The 16,366-nt window shown below is 40.8% G+C and overlaps 1 pseudogene; it reads right to left on the bottom strand.

The window, feature by feature from the left end:
• Positions 1 to 14,252: 14,252 nt before the first annotated feature.
• On the bottom strand, positions 14,253 to 15,014 carry LOC145164442 (secreted RxLR effector protein 161 pseudogene; annotated as a pseudogene).
• Between the last annotated feature and the right edge of the window lie 1,352 nt (positions 15,015 to 16,366).

Here is a 16,366-nt window from a genome sequence, read left to right as displayed (position 1 = left end):
TCTCGCCTATCCAACACACCACAAGAGCCAAACTTAACTCGAGAGTTTGGTCCGTCCAAGAGTTGGAACCACTCGTCCCAACGAAGCACTCAACTCATAACTCATTTCTCGTAACCCATGCGTACCTCACTTATCCCATTCTTTCGGATTGTGATGACCACACCTCACTTCGACCATAATGACTCCCTATCATTGAGGAGACCCCGGTCTCGCCCCTGGTCAAACCACTAGGTGCCCAAAAACTCGTAAATTAGGGCCATCCCATGCCTAAAACTCTTCTGCACCATGCTCTGATCAAAGAGTACTTTATAATGACAACTTCTCGCTGACTAGCATGAACTACGTTTCCCCCGTAGCATCACATCAACTTCTCATTGACTGGGGAGTACTACGGCTTCCCGCGGTATCACCACAACCTCTGACTAGCTAGTACTACGGCTTCCCATAGCATCATAACAACCTATGACTAGTGGGTACTACGGCTTCCCGTAGCATCATAACAACCTCTAGCATCACAACAACCTCTGACCAGTGAGTACTACGGCTTCCCGTAGCATCACAACAACCTCTGACTAGTGAGTACTACGGCTTCCCGTAGCATCACAACAACCTCTGACTCGTGAGTACTACGGTTTCCCGTAGCATCACAACAACCTCTGACTGGTGAGTACTACGGCTTCCTGTAGCATCACAACAACCTCTGACTGGTGAGTACTACGGCTTCCCGTAGCATCACAACAACATCTGACTGGTGAGTACTACGGCTTCCCGTAGCATCACAACAACCTCTGACTGGTGAGTACTACGACTTCCCGTAGCATCACAACAACCTCTGACTGGTGAGTACTACGGCTTCCCGTAGCATCACAACAACCTATGACTGGTGAGTACTACGGCTTCCCGTAGCATGACAACAACCTCTGACTAGTGAGTACTACGGCTTCCCGTAGCATCACAACAACCTCTGACTAGTGAGTACTACGGTTTTCCGTAGCATCACAACAACCTCTGACTGGTGAGTACTACGGCTTCCCGTAGCATCACAACAACCTATGACTGGTGAGTACTACGGCTTCCCGTAGCATCACAACAACCTCTGACTGGTGAGTACTACGACTTCCCGTAGCATCACAACAACCTCTGACTGGTAAGTACTACGGCTTCCCGTAGCATCACAACAACCTTTGACTAGTTAGTACTACGACTTCCCGTAGCATCACAACAACCTCTGACTAGTGAGTACTACGGCTTCCCGTAACATCACAACAACCTCTGACTAGTGAGTACTACGGCTTCCCGCAACATCACAACAACCTCTGACTAGTGAGTACTACGGCTTCCCGTAGCATACACCGCTCGCTCGTCAGCTATGGAAACTTGTAAAGGTCGTCTCAACGCCTCTCGTCGGCTACTGATGTGTCGACTAAACGCTATCGACACAAACGATCGAATCGTACCCAAGTCAAATAACACTAAGGCAGGTACAGAACTCACAAGAAAAGTACCTATGCATAGCACAATATCTCATCCCATCATAAATCAATAAAGAATACATACCAGCCACAACATCAGACGCTGCGCGGACCTCCTCCGCTGTCAACTGGAAAGCTCTCCCACGAGCCTTCGGTGCCTCGGCCTTCGCTGGCCGAACCTCGGTAACCCTAGCAACAGGTGCAGATCCCTGTGCTGATTCCTAACGTAGCTGCGGGCACTCGGCCTTTCGATGGCCAGTCTGGTTGCAATGAAAGCAAATCATAAATCCCTTGGGGCAATCCTTGGCGATATGCCCTTCCTTGCCACACATGTAGCAAGCACCCGATCGACAGAACCCATCATGTCCCTTGCCGCACTTCACACAAGTGCGGCCCTTCAGGCCTCCAGATCTCGTATCCGTGGACTTTGCCCGCTTGGCTGCCGGCTGAGACTGTGCCGGTCGCCGATCCATCCTCTGAGACTCGGCCTCCTCCCTGGCATGAGTCTCCAAATCAATCTCCCTCTTCCGGGCATTTGCCTGAAGCTCAGCAAATGTCTGGTAAGTCGAGTTTGACATGAACTCCCATATATCCCTCCTCAAATCGCCCAAATACCGGCTCATGCGTGCCTGCTCAGTAGACACCTGCTCAGGGCGGAACATCGCCCTCTCATGAAACTTCCTGGTAACCATAGTAACCGAATCAGTACCCTGCTTGAGGGTCAAGAACTCCTGAACCAACTGTTCCCTCTCCACAGGGGGAACATACTCATCTCTACACATGATGGTGAACCTCTCCCAGGTCACCACTGAAATCTCTGCAAGAGTGAAGCTCTCCGTCACGTACTTCCACTAATCCTTCGCTCCCAAGCGAAGCTGGTTCAACGCAAACCGTACCCTTAGATGCTCCGGATATGAACACGTGTAGAAGCATCCCTCGATATCAGCAATCCATCTCATCGCAGCGATCAGATCCTGCGTCCCATCAAACTCTGGTGGCTCCGTGTTGCTGACTCTCGAAGCAACAACGAGTCACCTCCCTGAGGTCTGGCAGCAGCCACTGCTGCAGTAGCTGCAGCAGCCGCAGCCTCAGTCACCGCTGCATACCGCTCTTCAAAAGTCTCAATCATTGTGGTCTTGATAGACCCAACATCTCCGGAATCTCGGCTTGAATCGCCGCTGCCACCTGATCGTGGATCATCTGACGAAGCTCCTCGTCACTCACGCCACTTGGCTCAGGTCTGTGACGTGTCCCAACCATGATGTCTCTCAAATACAACATAATAATATCAGAGACTCGCTCGAGCATACTTGCACTCGATCACTCAACACTACTTGTTCTCTAGTACCCAAAGGATTCTTACTTAGAGTGCGCACTGCTCCGGTGTCTTCAGTAGTACGGGCCCTATACTACCATCCACACCGCATCAGTATTCACCCTAAGTCCTCCTCCTTGGATCCTAGATCACAAGTACTCTATATCTTACTGGCATAGGCTACCCTTCGGTAGACCTCTCTTCATCTCCTCACTACTACCTACTTGCTCTCAAGCATCACATAGCAGCAAAATCTTTGCTAGGCTAAGGCATCACAAATCAGGCCACTCTAGTCCTAATATGAATACCTAGCCTACTCTAGCATGCATATCATATCATAACATATCTCATAACACATAATGTAAGGGTATTTTGGGAAATCACCGTTCAGGCGCTAGCTGATCGTACACACTGCTTCCTTCTGCCTTTCTAAAAATCTTTTACTCTTTTAGAAAAATTGTTTATTTTATGAAAAACTTTCTCAATTCCTCAGTTTGAGTTCAGATTCATCCGAAGATGCACCCGAATCCCTCAAACCAAGGCTCTGATACCAACTTGTAACGACGTAATTTTTCAAAACAATTTTTCATTTTTTTTATCATACTTTCAATCACACGATAATCATAAAACATAATGTATTCACTGTGTCATAACAAAACATGTCCCAGAATCTCAATAACATAAACTCCGTAAGTGTGTACGAATCATGCCGGTGCCTTCCCGCGATCCTCGCTAGTACCTGAAACACATATCATAACAACTGTAAGCATAAATACTTAGTGAGTTCCCCAAAATACCACATACCACACATACGCCTTTCCAGGCCATAAATCTGTAGGATCTTCCGATCCATGTGTCTCAGGGACTTCCGTCCCAAATCCCGGTAGACCTTCCGGTCCGTAACCTCTTGACCTTCCGGTCCATATCATCTTGACCTTCCGGTCCATGTCATCTTGACCTTCCGGTCCATACCTTACATAACATACATAGCACATACATATCACATAACCGCATATAGCACATACATCTCATAGCATAGAAGACCTTCCGGTCACCCATATCACATAACAGCGTATAGCACATACATCATAGCATACAAGACCTTCCGATCACCTATATCACATAACCGAGTATAACACATACATCATAGCATACAAGACCTTCCGGTCACCCATATCACATAACCGCGTATAGCACATACATCATAGCATACAAGACCTTCCGGTCACACATAGGTACCCTTCCAGGTACAGTATAGTGAGAAGACTCACCTTGGGTAACTCGATAATCTCGAACTCGGTAAAATCTGCTCTAGCCTCTGCCTAATCACATGGAATAAGCACTCTAATCAATACAACTCTCAAGGCTAGACTGTTCCCTCTCTTAGCACTCTTAGAAGGCTAAAGACCATTTTACCCCTCAACGGTCCCAAAAATCCAATTGTTTGACCAAACCCTAAAAGTCAACAAAAGTCAACTCTCCGGGTTACGCTGCGCGTACCGAACCTGTACGCTGGGCGTACCCGGCAACCTCACAGAAACGGGGAACGCGACCCCCTACGCCGCGCGTACTGGGATTACGCCCAACGTAACTCCCAGTTTCAGACTCCTTAGCTTTTGGGGTCTTAAACAGTTAAGACACACGTCCAACTTTCAGATCTGACTACCCCTTAGCCTCTTAATCCATAAAGTTGGTGACTTTAAACCTTTGCATGGCTGTAAGAGTCACCAACACCCAAATCATTCCACTTCCAACACTTTAAAGCCCATAACTCAAACATGACTCCCTAATGACGACCAGGTTGGGATTTTTATGGATCTACAACACATATATCACTGAAATGGGACAGATCTAAGTCCATGGAGTCCCTTGTGCTCATAAAGTCTCCACCTTTGGGACTTTAACCCTAGAAATGGACCATGAATCACCAAACCAAAATAAAGAGGAAAGTTCTGAGCTTTTTACCTCTAAGTGAAGCTCCTTCCTCTGAAGAACTCAGATCCAAGCTTGTACTCCAACTTCTAGCCTTCACAAGAACCTCCTCTTCTTCTTCACTAACACATAAAGGCACTCTTAGCTCAAAACCCTCACACACAAGCTTTAGGACGAAGGAAATGCTCTCTTAGGGTTTCTCTCTTCGAAATGGTGGCTGAGGATAAGGCCATATCATTCCTTATATAGTGCACAAGTCTCATTTAGGGTTTGCATCTGGACCAGTTACGCCCAGCGTAACTTTGGTACGCCCAACGTACCTTAAAGGGTCCGCGTCCATTTCAAGCGAATGAGTACGCGCAGCGTACTCTCCATTACGCCCGGCGTACTCATTTGCAACTTTTCCCACTCAGGGACTAATCTTGACAACTTGACAAAAGAGAAGGGTTAAATAGCTGTACCTGAATTTCGGGATGTTACATTATTTTAAGCCCATTTTAACCCCCCGAAGCCCCGGGAACCTAACTAACACCCGAAGAACGTCCCAAAGTGCCCGAAGAACCCGAGAAATTTATCTTTTCGGTTTGAAGCTCAACCCTCTCAAGGCCCGGTTTTCAATAAAGCTCCCGTTTTCATCGAAGAAAGTTATTTATAGGAACAAAGTGCTGCCCAAATTACTATTTTAACCTCCGGTTATTTCACGGTGAGTTCAAATTATAGGAACAATTGTATGTTATGTGTTATATGTGGAATATGCTTTCCCGTGTTATTATGATAATGAACTATGGCTTTGACCACGAAGTGAATGACCATGAAGTGAATGAGTAAGCATCACTTTGGCACTGGCAGAATACTGGATAGGGCTGAAAGCCTGTAAATTCTAGCAAAATGTTTATTCAGAAATCGTTTATTTTCAGTGCCACTTGGGCTAAAGTCTTATTGATGTATATCAAGTTGAAAATGTTGTATCTCATTGATTGTAAATCTTTGAATCGGATCATTTGTTAATATGGAAATCTTGTCACATGATTTACATATGCCTTTGTTGTTCTTTGTTCCTCTTTGCTTCTGTCATATTGGTATATATATGGCATAACGTTATATTATATCTATTTTTGAACTCACTAAGCGTCACCGCTTATCCCTCTCAGTGTTTAACTATTGCAGGTAATAAGGATCCAGTATATATACATACTGTTGGAAGATTTAGAATAGTTATTAATATTACTTTTGTATTTAGTGATCGTGTATGTATAAAATTATAATTTCGTAGGTAATTATGTAATATACTAAAACTTAGTCGGTTTGTATCCAGTCTTTTATAATTAAACTATCAATGTAAAATATTGTTTATGAATATGCATGTAACATGTTTTGGAGTAATATGATGTAATTTTAGAGAGGGGTTCTCCCAATCATGGTATCAGAGTAGTAGTTTAAGTGAACTAAATACCACATATTGGTATTTAGACTTAAACCGTCAGAAGTTCAATATATGAATGGATTCATTGTAAGTATATGGATACAAACCATAGGAAAGATTCAAGTAAAGTATTTGGTAATGATAAATCCTAATATTCTAAAATATTATATTACTTCAAATTTGCAGAACAATGGCTGAACAAGTGGGTAGCCATACACCAGAAGTGGGTGGAGATCCTCGTCCTGATGAAGTAAATACTCCAGCATCCCCTCGTGAGGAGCGACTCTTGGGTAAACTTACTGGTGTTATTCGGCAGACACTCGAAGAACACAAAAAGAATGGTGATAAAGGCAAAGAGAAAGCCATCAGAGAATCTTCAAAAGGGGAGGCGAGACGTCCTTCATTCAAAACTTTCAAGAATAATGGTGCTACGGAGTTTTCAGGTGTTCTTAATCCCATTGTTGTTCTTACATGGATTCAGAACACAGAAAAAGTATTTCGTATCTCTCATGTGGTTAATGAAGACAAGGCTAATTATGCTTCTGCAATGCTCATCGGAGAAGCCTTAGTCTGGTGGGAAGCAACATTCGAAGCTCTCAACGACTATGACCAAGAGAATTTATCTTGGGAAATGTTCAGAACTCGCTTGCTAGGAAAGTATTGCCCTCTACATATGAGGAGAAGATTGGAGAAAGAATTCCTCGAGCTTAAACTGGGAGGAATGATTGTGATTGATTATGAAACTCAATTCAATCAAAAAGCACGGTTTGCTACAAAGTATATTCCAACTGAAGACGATAAAATTCAGTTATTCCTGGATGGACTACGGTATGAAATCCACGATTTCGTGGCTAATCGGGATGTTCTGTCATTTGATAAAGCTGTTGAGTATGCTCGAAAGCGTGAGCATTACATAGAAATACGTGGTGCCACTCTTTCTGTTCCGAAGCATCCATGTATTGATCGAACCATTCCTGTTTCCTCTATTCCACCAGCTCAATCTATTCAAACTGATCCTGGTAAACAAGTGCAATCTCATAATACCCCTCGTGGCCGCGGTAGATCACAATCTTTTTCTCTTCAATCACCATCATGTCGAAATTGTGGAAAGAATCATCTGGGCGAATGCAGATTAGAAAAAGTATAAGTGGTCTGTTATGGATGTGGAGAAGTAGGCCACATGAAGTCCATTTGCCCGATGAAGAATGTTAGATGCTTTGCTTGTGGTGTTGCTGGCCACAGGAAGCGTTTCTTCCCTACTCTTACTAGTCAAATGACGGGAAGTCAAGCTTCTGTTCAACAACCGGAGAGAAGTCAAGCTCCTGTTCAACAACCAAAGAGTACTCCAACTAAAAAGGAGGAGGTGCCAAAAGCTAAAGGCCGTTAATTTCAGATTACCACGGAGGAGGTACGTGAAGACCCGAATGTTGTGACCGGTACATTTCTATTCAACTCTAGACCTACTCATATCTTATTTGATTCTGGTGCCTCAGATTCTTTTGTGTCTCATGAATTTGCGCATTCCTTTCAAATTGCTTGCTATGCACTCGCGCAACCATTTCATGTGGATACTACGGGAAGCATATCATTACTTGCTGAAAAGTCTATAGGGATTGTGTGATAGAAATTGAAGGCTATGATTTTCTTGCTAATCTGATTCCTATCTCCTTGCCCAACTTTGATATTATTATCGGCATGGATTGGTTGTCAAAGAACCGTGCAGAACTCTTGTGCTATGAAAAGATAGTAGGCATTCCTATTGAAGGAGAGAATCCTATATATGTCTACGGTGAACAAAGACTTAAAATCATAAAAATAATCTCTTTCCTAAAAGCTCGTAAATTCATATCGAAGGGGTGTTCTATCTAGCTGGCCTATACAGTTGATATCTCAAAAGAGGAGAATAAAACGGTAAATGATGTTCCCGTTGTTAATGAATATCCTGATGTTTTTCCCAAAGAATTGCCTGGACTTCCTCCGGATAGGCAAGTAGAATTCCGAATTGACCTTGTGCCTGGTGCTTCTCCGATTGCAAAGACTCCTTATCGTCTTGCGCCAGCTGAGATGAAGGAAATAATGATCCAACTGCAGCAATTACTTGACAAAGGCTTTATTTGACCGAGTACCTCTCCTTGGGGTGCTCCAGTGTTATTTGTCAAGAAGAAAGACGGTTCGATGCGATTGTGTATTGATTACCGTGAGCTAAATAAGGTAACTATCAAGAACAAGTACCCACTACCTCGCATTGACGATTTGTTTGATCAACTTCAGGGTGTTAGCTATTTCTCGAAGATTGATTTGAGATCTGGCTATCATCAGTTGAAAGTACACGAGCAGGATGTACCGAAGATTGCTTTTCGTACTCGATATGGACATTTTGAATTCCTTGTCATGCCATTCGGTTTGACAAATGCTCCTGCTATATTCATGGATATGATGAATCGCGTATGCCGCCCAATGCTCGATAAATCTATCATCGTATTCATTGATGATATTCTAATTTATTCCAAGTCTGAATCTGATCATGCCATTCATATTCGTGAAATATTAGAACTTCTTCGAAAGGAGAAACTATATTCTAAATTCTCGAAATGTGAATTTTGGCTTCGCCAAGTTCAATTTCTCGGCCTTGTGATTTCTGGTGACGGTATATCCGTAGATCGACCAAAATTGAAGCCATTCAGAATTAGGAAGTGCTCCGTAATGCTTCTGAAATTCACAGTTTCTTGGGTCTCGCAGGGTATTACAGGAGATTCATCAAAGATTTCTCACGTATAGTTGTACCTCTCACAAGTCTTACACGAAGGGAAACAAAGTTCGAATGGAGTGAAGCCCAAGAAAAATCTTTTTCAACTTTAAAAGATCTTTTGACTCATGCTCCGATCTTATCACTCCCAAAAGGTAATAATGATTTTTCCGTGTATAGCGATGCTTCAAGATTGGGACTCGGTTGTGTGTTGATGCAGTGTGGTAAAGTAATAGCCTATGCTTCAAGACAACTGAAAGAGTATGAAAAGAATTATCCCACCCATGACCTCGAACTCGCTACAGTAGTATTTGCCCTAAACTTTGGAGACATTATCTTTTTGGTACAAAACGCCAATTGTTTACCAACCACAAAAGTCTCAAGTATATATTCAGTGAGCAAAATTTGAATATGAGACAACAACGAGCCATGGAGCTGATCAAAGACTATGACTGTGAAATCTTGTATCATCCTGGAAAGGCCAATGTAGTTGCCGATGCACTTAGCAGAAAGGTTTATCATAATAGTGTGTTTTATGCTATTTCTCACACTACAGTAAAGTTCACTATTCTAGATGAACTAGAGAAATGGCAAGTAGAGGCCTTAAAGCCAGAAAATGTGAAGAAAGAAGGGATGGTACATTATACTGATGTTTTACTTGATGATCCACGAGGATTGAACGTATTCAAGAATCAGCTATGGATTCCAAAGATTGGTGGATTAAGACAGAAGATTTTAGATGAAGCTCATAAGCCTAAGCTATCAATACATCCTGGTACAAGTAAAATGTACTATGATGTAAAAGCTGATTATTGGTGGCCTGGATTAAAGAGAGACATTGGAAGATACATACAGGAATGTTTAATATGCTTACAAGTCAAAGCAGAACACCAAAAGCCTTACGGAATTCCAGAAAGTCTTAGTGTTCCTGTGTGGAAATGGGAAGAGTTGTCCATGGATTTTATTACCAAATTGCCAAATACGGCTAGACAGAATGATAGCATTTGGGTAATTGTCGACCGGCTGACTAAGAGCGCACATTTTCTTTCCATGCGTGAAATGGCCCTAATGGAGAAATATGCACACGTGTACTTGGATGAAATTGTTGCGAGACATGGTGTGCCACTAAAGATTATTTCCAATCGTGATACTCGCTTCACTTCTCATTTTTGGGCGAGTATGCAACGTGAATTGGGATCTCGAGTTGCTCTCAGTACATCTTATCATCCCCAGGCAGACGGTTAGATGGAGAGAACAATCCAAACAGTAGAAGATATGCTTCGTGCATGTGTCCTGGAGTTCGGTGGTAACTGGGACAAATACTTACCTCTTGTCGAATTTTCATATAATAATAGTTACCACACTTCAATCAAAACGCCACCATATGAAGCACTATATAGACGTAGATGCCGTTCTCCATTATGTTGGTGTGAAGTAGGACAAGAAATCCTTGGAGGCCCTGAAATGATTCAAGATACCACTGACAGATTTCAAATTGTACGAGAAAGAATGAAAGCGACCCAAAATCGACAAAAGTCCTATGCAGAAAGGAGGAGACGACCCATAGAATTCCAGGTGGGTGATTTCGTAACGTTGAAGGTATCCCCATGGAAAGGCATTATTCGATTTGGGAAAAAGGAAAACTAAGTCCTAGATTTGTTGGTCCTTTCAAAATCATCCAGAGGATTGGTAAACAAGCATACCGCTTGGAATTGCATGAAGATTTGGCAGATATTCATGATGTGTTTCATGTAAGTTATCTACGCAAATGTTTGAGCGTATATGATGAAACGGTTCCGGTATCCGAGGTGAAACTAGATAATATGTTAACATATGTAGAAGATCCTGAAGAGATCGTAAATGAAAGAATGACTAATCTACGTAATAAAGAAGTGGAGTTGGTGCTTGTTAAGTGGAAACACCATAGAGGCCCAAATTATACTTGGGAAAATAAGAATGAGATAAGAGCGAAATATCCCCATTTGTTAAAATCGTTGTAATTTCGGGGACGAAATCCTCAAAAGGAGGAGGTATTTGTAACATACATGTTTAGTTATCGTGTTTTGTTTTAAAAATGAATAATATTATATGTTTTTGAGCGTTGAGTTCTAAGAAGATAGTTTTATGAAGAATTGAAGTAAAACTATTTTTAGAATAATTCGGAAAGTATTGGAAGTCTTATGAGATTCCAATTAAAAGTCAACTATCGAAATTAACGAAAATATAAAGTTGGAAATAAATAAAAATAATGTTATTGTAAGTTGTAGATAATTTCGTTAGAAACATTTAGGCGAGAACCTCATCAAAATCCGAGTTATAACGAAGAAGTTATGACCAATCGAAGATCCGCGACAAAACCGACAAAACACTATTTAGTGTAAAAAGTGATTTTTCGATAAAATACTTTTTAGCTTTAGCGATCTAAATGAAATTCGTAGTATTCGTTAAACCAAGAATTTTCATAAGAAGAACGTTCAAATCTGACTTCGTATGAAGAAGTTATGATTTTTCTAAGTTTCAGTATCGCAGTATACAGCTAAAAACTCGAAATAAAGATAGAGTGATTTTTAACCGTCACAACCTAAACTAGAATCGAAGGTCTCGTCAATAGTAGTACATCGGTAAAAAGACAGACGAAAACGGACATCAGATGAAGAAGTTATGAATTTTTAACGGATTTTCCTGTCCCGGTCTGCTAAAAATAATAAGATTAAAAATAAAGTCAAAATTAGCCAACGGAGTCTAAACGAAAGTTGTAGTGTATAATCTCACATACGCGTGCATATAAAGAACGTCGAAAACGGAGCTCGTATATGAAAGTTATGAATTTTTGAAGATTTGGGCACAAATTCCGAGAAGCTTCGCATGCATAGCTCGGATTCGGCCACGTACAAGCCTCGCATGGCTGCCCCGTGTCCGAATCGTCGCGTGTCCGAAGCTCCGAAGCGAGCCACCTCGCCTGCGCATCCGACACCTGCCTCGCCCTCGCTGCTGACGCGTGTCTCGGTCTCGCATCCGCCATCTGTCTCGGCCTCGCATCCGACGCGTGTCCCTCCTTCCTTCCGGATAAGAAGCCTCGCACATTATATAAGGGAGGTGCCAACCCTCCCGGTTTTGGTTGGCATTTTCCATACTTTTTCACACTAAACTTTATTTTAAGCCCCTTTTAACCCCCCGAAGCCCCGGGAACCTACCTAACACTCGGAGAACGTCCCGAAGTGCCCGAAGACCCCGAGAAATTTATCTTTTCGGTTTGAAGCTCAACCCTCTCAAGGCCCGGTTTTCAATAAACTTCCCGGTTTTCATCGAAGAAAGTTATTTATAGGAATGCAGTGCTGTCCATATTACTATTTTAACCTCCAGTTATTTCACGGTGAGTTCAAATTATAGGAACAATTTTATGTTATGTGTTATATGTGCAATATGCTTTCCCGTGTTATTATGATAATGAGCTATACCTTTGACCACGAAGTGAATGACTAAGCATCACGTGGTTATTAGTATGTAACCTTTGACCATGAAGTGAATGGGTAAGCATCACTTTGGCACTGGCAGAATGTTGGATAGGGCTGAAAGCCTGTAAATTCTAGCAAAATGTTTATTCCGAAATCGTTGATTTTCAGTGCCACTTGGGCGAAAGTCTTATTGATGTATATCAAGTTGAAATTGTTGTATCTCATTGATTGTAAATCTTAGAATCAGATCATTTGTTGATATGGAAAGCTTGTCACATGATTTACATATGCCTTTGTTGTTCTTTGTTTCTCTTTGCTTCTGTTATATTGGTATATATATGGCATAACATTAGATTGTATCTATTTTTGAACTCACTAAGCGTCACCGCTTATCCCTATCATTGTTTAACTATTGCAGGTAATAAGGATCCAGTATAGACACATACTGTTGGAAGATTTAGAATAGTTAATAATATTACTTTTGTTTTTAGTGATCGTGTATGTATAAAATTATAATTTCCTGGGTAGTTATGTAATATACTAAAACTTAGTCGGTTTGTATCCAGTCTTTTGTAAATAAACTATCATTGTAAAATATTGTTTATGAATATGAATGTAGCATTTTTTGGAGTAATATGATGTAATTTTAGAGAGGGGTTCTCTCATGTCCCCTCCTAGGTAGGTTCTGGAACCTTTATTGTTCACCTATTGAGCAATTACAGCTTAAGTCTTTGCACTTTTAATTAATCCAATTAATCCCAAAATTAATTCCAATTGATTTCTGATTTCTGATTAATTAAATAATACTATCTCTAATTAATATATTATTCTCATAATATATTAACAAAATATTTATTGTTATTTATTGATCATATAATAAATCAATAAATCAATTTCTCTCTAAGAGTCATTCTATTAAGTTACTGGTTATTAGGGCAACCCAAAAAGGACTTTGCTTCAAATTTAAGAATATACCAATTTAGTTATTGGCTTAGACACCTTAAGCCAACAGTCTCCCATTTGGATAAGTCTGTAACTACAATTATAAGTATAGACCTTGAATTAAACAGCAAAGTGTGCTTTCCAAAGCCACTGCCAAACTCTGATTCAAATCAGCTATTGGCCCTAAGATAAGTAATCAACTATTCCTTCGCTCTTCATGATATTGTATGGACATGAGACATGGATCAAATCAATCTCATTGTCCAAGATTATGTTTACCGATTCCCCGATTTGTAAAGACTTTACTGGACTTCAGATTGAACACATCAATTATTCCTGGTTGAGCCTAGCACTATAATGTCAACATCAAATCATCGAGGGGCCCAATGATACCGCTTTTCCTGTTAGGGAAAAATGACCGAATAAACTTTGACTACATAATTGTAACATTTACTCACCAAATCATATACGATACTACATTTTATAACATCAAGTTACTGATGCGTTTACATAACACCAATATAAAACTGATTTTTAAATTACAACTTATGTTTCTCCGTTTGAAGAATAGTAGATATTATTGTCTTAGAATTACTCGTGACTAGATCCATGAAGTAATCTCTAAACGTGGGTTTATCCAATACTTAAAATCTCTATTTTCAAAGTACTCATGAATATTATAGCAATTCTAATTGGAATGTCTTAATCTCAATCGACAATCTACAATCAATTTATGACAGTCTTAATTCACTTCCTACTTCTAAAAGTATGAACGACTGTGGAAGTTTGAATAATTGAAATTACTCAGGAAGTCAAACATGCAAAATGAAACACAAGAATAAATAATTAAATAAGGTAGTACAATACTCATACATAATTCTCTAGTATTCATTCACCAAAATCAATTATATTTATTTTGTTACAAGTTTCAGAAATATCACCTAACTACTAAAACTAATATCGTCTCTTAATCCAATGCTCCTAGCATGCTGGTAGTGTTTGCTTTGCTTAGAGCCTTTGTGGAAGGATTTGCAACGTTATCTTCTGGTGATGCCCACTTCACCAAAAGGTGTCCTTCTTCAACCTGATGCTGAATGTAATGGTACATTTTGGCGATATGCTTGGATCTACCATGATCCTTTGGTTCTTTTGTCAAAGCAACCGCGCCTTTATCATAGAAGATTTCTATTGGTTGTTGAATAGTTCGAACGACTCTGAGATCTTCGATAAAGTTCTTCAGCCAAGCCGCTTCCTTCGATGTTTCACTCGCTACAATGTACTCTGATTCACATGTGGAATCAGCCAACGTGTCTTGCTTGGAAATTTTCCATGTAACCGCTCCCCCATTCAATAAGAATACCCAGCCAAACTGCGAACAAAAGTTCTCTTGGTCTGTTTGAAAGTTGGTGTCACTGTAACCACTCACTCTTAACGTATCACTGCCGCCAAGAACTAGAAACATGTATTTTTTTCTTCGCAGATACTTAAGAATATTCTTCACTGCAATCCAATGGGCTCTGCGAAGATTTCCCAAAAATCGACTAATCATGCTCAAAGCATAAGACACATCAGGGAGAATACATGTCATCACATACATGATCGATCCTACAGCCGATGCATATGGGAATCGACTCATGTCAGCTATCTCTTCATATGTACTGGTACATTGAGTCTTACTCAACTTAATAGTACAATGAATAGAAAATTCTCCTTTATTTGAATTCTCCATACTAAAACGCTTTAGTATTTTATCCAAATATGTACTCTGGCTAAGACCAATAAGGTGATTCTTTCTATCCCGATGAATCCTGATTCTAAGAATATAGGTCGCTTCCCTAGATCCTTCATAGCGAAACACTTACCAAGCCAAGACATAACTTCTTGCAAAGTTGGAATGTTGTTTCCTATAAGGATTGTGGCATGAACATACAAGACTAGGAAAGTCACTATACTCCCATTAGAGAACCCAAACTTTTTGACTTTCTCATGGAAGCAAAGATTCTAGCTGCGAGATTCTTGTTTAATCCATAAATGGACTTTTCAAGCTTAAACACTCTATCACGAAACTTGGCATGTACAAAAACCCTTTGGCTGACTCATGAAGATGTCCTTAGATAACTACCCATTGAGGAAAGCGGTTTTAACATCCATCTACGATATTTCATAATCACAAAATGCAGCTATAGCAAGCAGTATTCTGATAGGATTTATCTTAGCTACTAGTGAAAAGGTCTCATCATAGTCAATCCCTTGGGTAAAGCCCTTAGCAACCAGCCTAGCTTTGAAAGTGTGTACTTTCCCATCCATGTTGGTCTTCTTTCTGAAGATCCATTGGCACCCGAATATCTTTCAAACATGTACATGATCAACCAAGTTCTACACTTGGTTATCATACAGGGACTGAATCTCACTCTCCATTTCCTCCTTCTATTTAGAAGCCTCAGGGCCTGCCATCGCTTCCTTATAGTTATCAGGTTCAGCCTGATTTACCAGTGTATAATCATTGATATACGTATCACAATCCGAAGTTATATGGAAACCATAAAACTCATGTGGTATGCTAACCCTAGTGGATCGAAGAATGGGTAATGAGTTTTCAACTGGAATTTCTTCCTCATGTTGAGTGCTATTATTGTCTGAGGTTCCTTCATTGGTTGACTCTTGAATTTCTTCAAGATCAATAACACTCCCACTGTCCTCTTTGGATATGAGCTCTCTCTCACAAAGACTCCTCTTTGAGCTACAAAGACTACATTTTCACTAGGTCTATAAAACAACTATCCAAAGGACTTCTATGGGTAGCCAATGAAATAACACTTCTCGGCTTTGGGTTCAAGTTTTTCATGAGTGTCCCATCTTTCAAGTGCTTCACAACCCCATACCTTGATATGTGCGAGTGAGGGAACTTTCCCTGTCCACATCTCATGAGGTGTTTTGGCAACCTTCTTTTTTGGAACAAGATTCATGACATGTGCGGTTGCCTCTAAGGCATACCTCCATAAATGTATAGGAAGAGAAGCTCGACTTATCATGGATCGTATCTTATCCAATAAGGTTCATTTACGCCTCTCATCTACGCCA

This window comes from Lactuca virosa, chromosome 3, assembly GCF_052849685.1.
Source record: "Lactuca virosa cultivar CGN04683 chromosome 3, Lactuca_virosa_CGN04683_v6, whole genome shotgun sequence".
In the NCBI taxonomy this organism is placed as follows: domain Eukaryota; kingdom Viridiplantae; phylum Streptophyta; class Magnoliopsida; order Asterales; family Asteraceae; genus Lactuca; species Lactuca virosa.
This window is presented reverse-complemented; position numbering and strand designations above follow the sequence as displayed.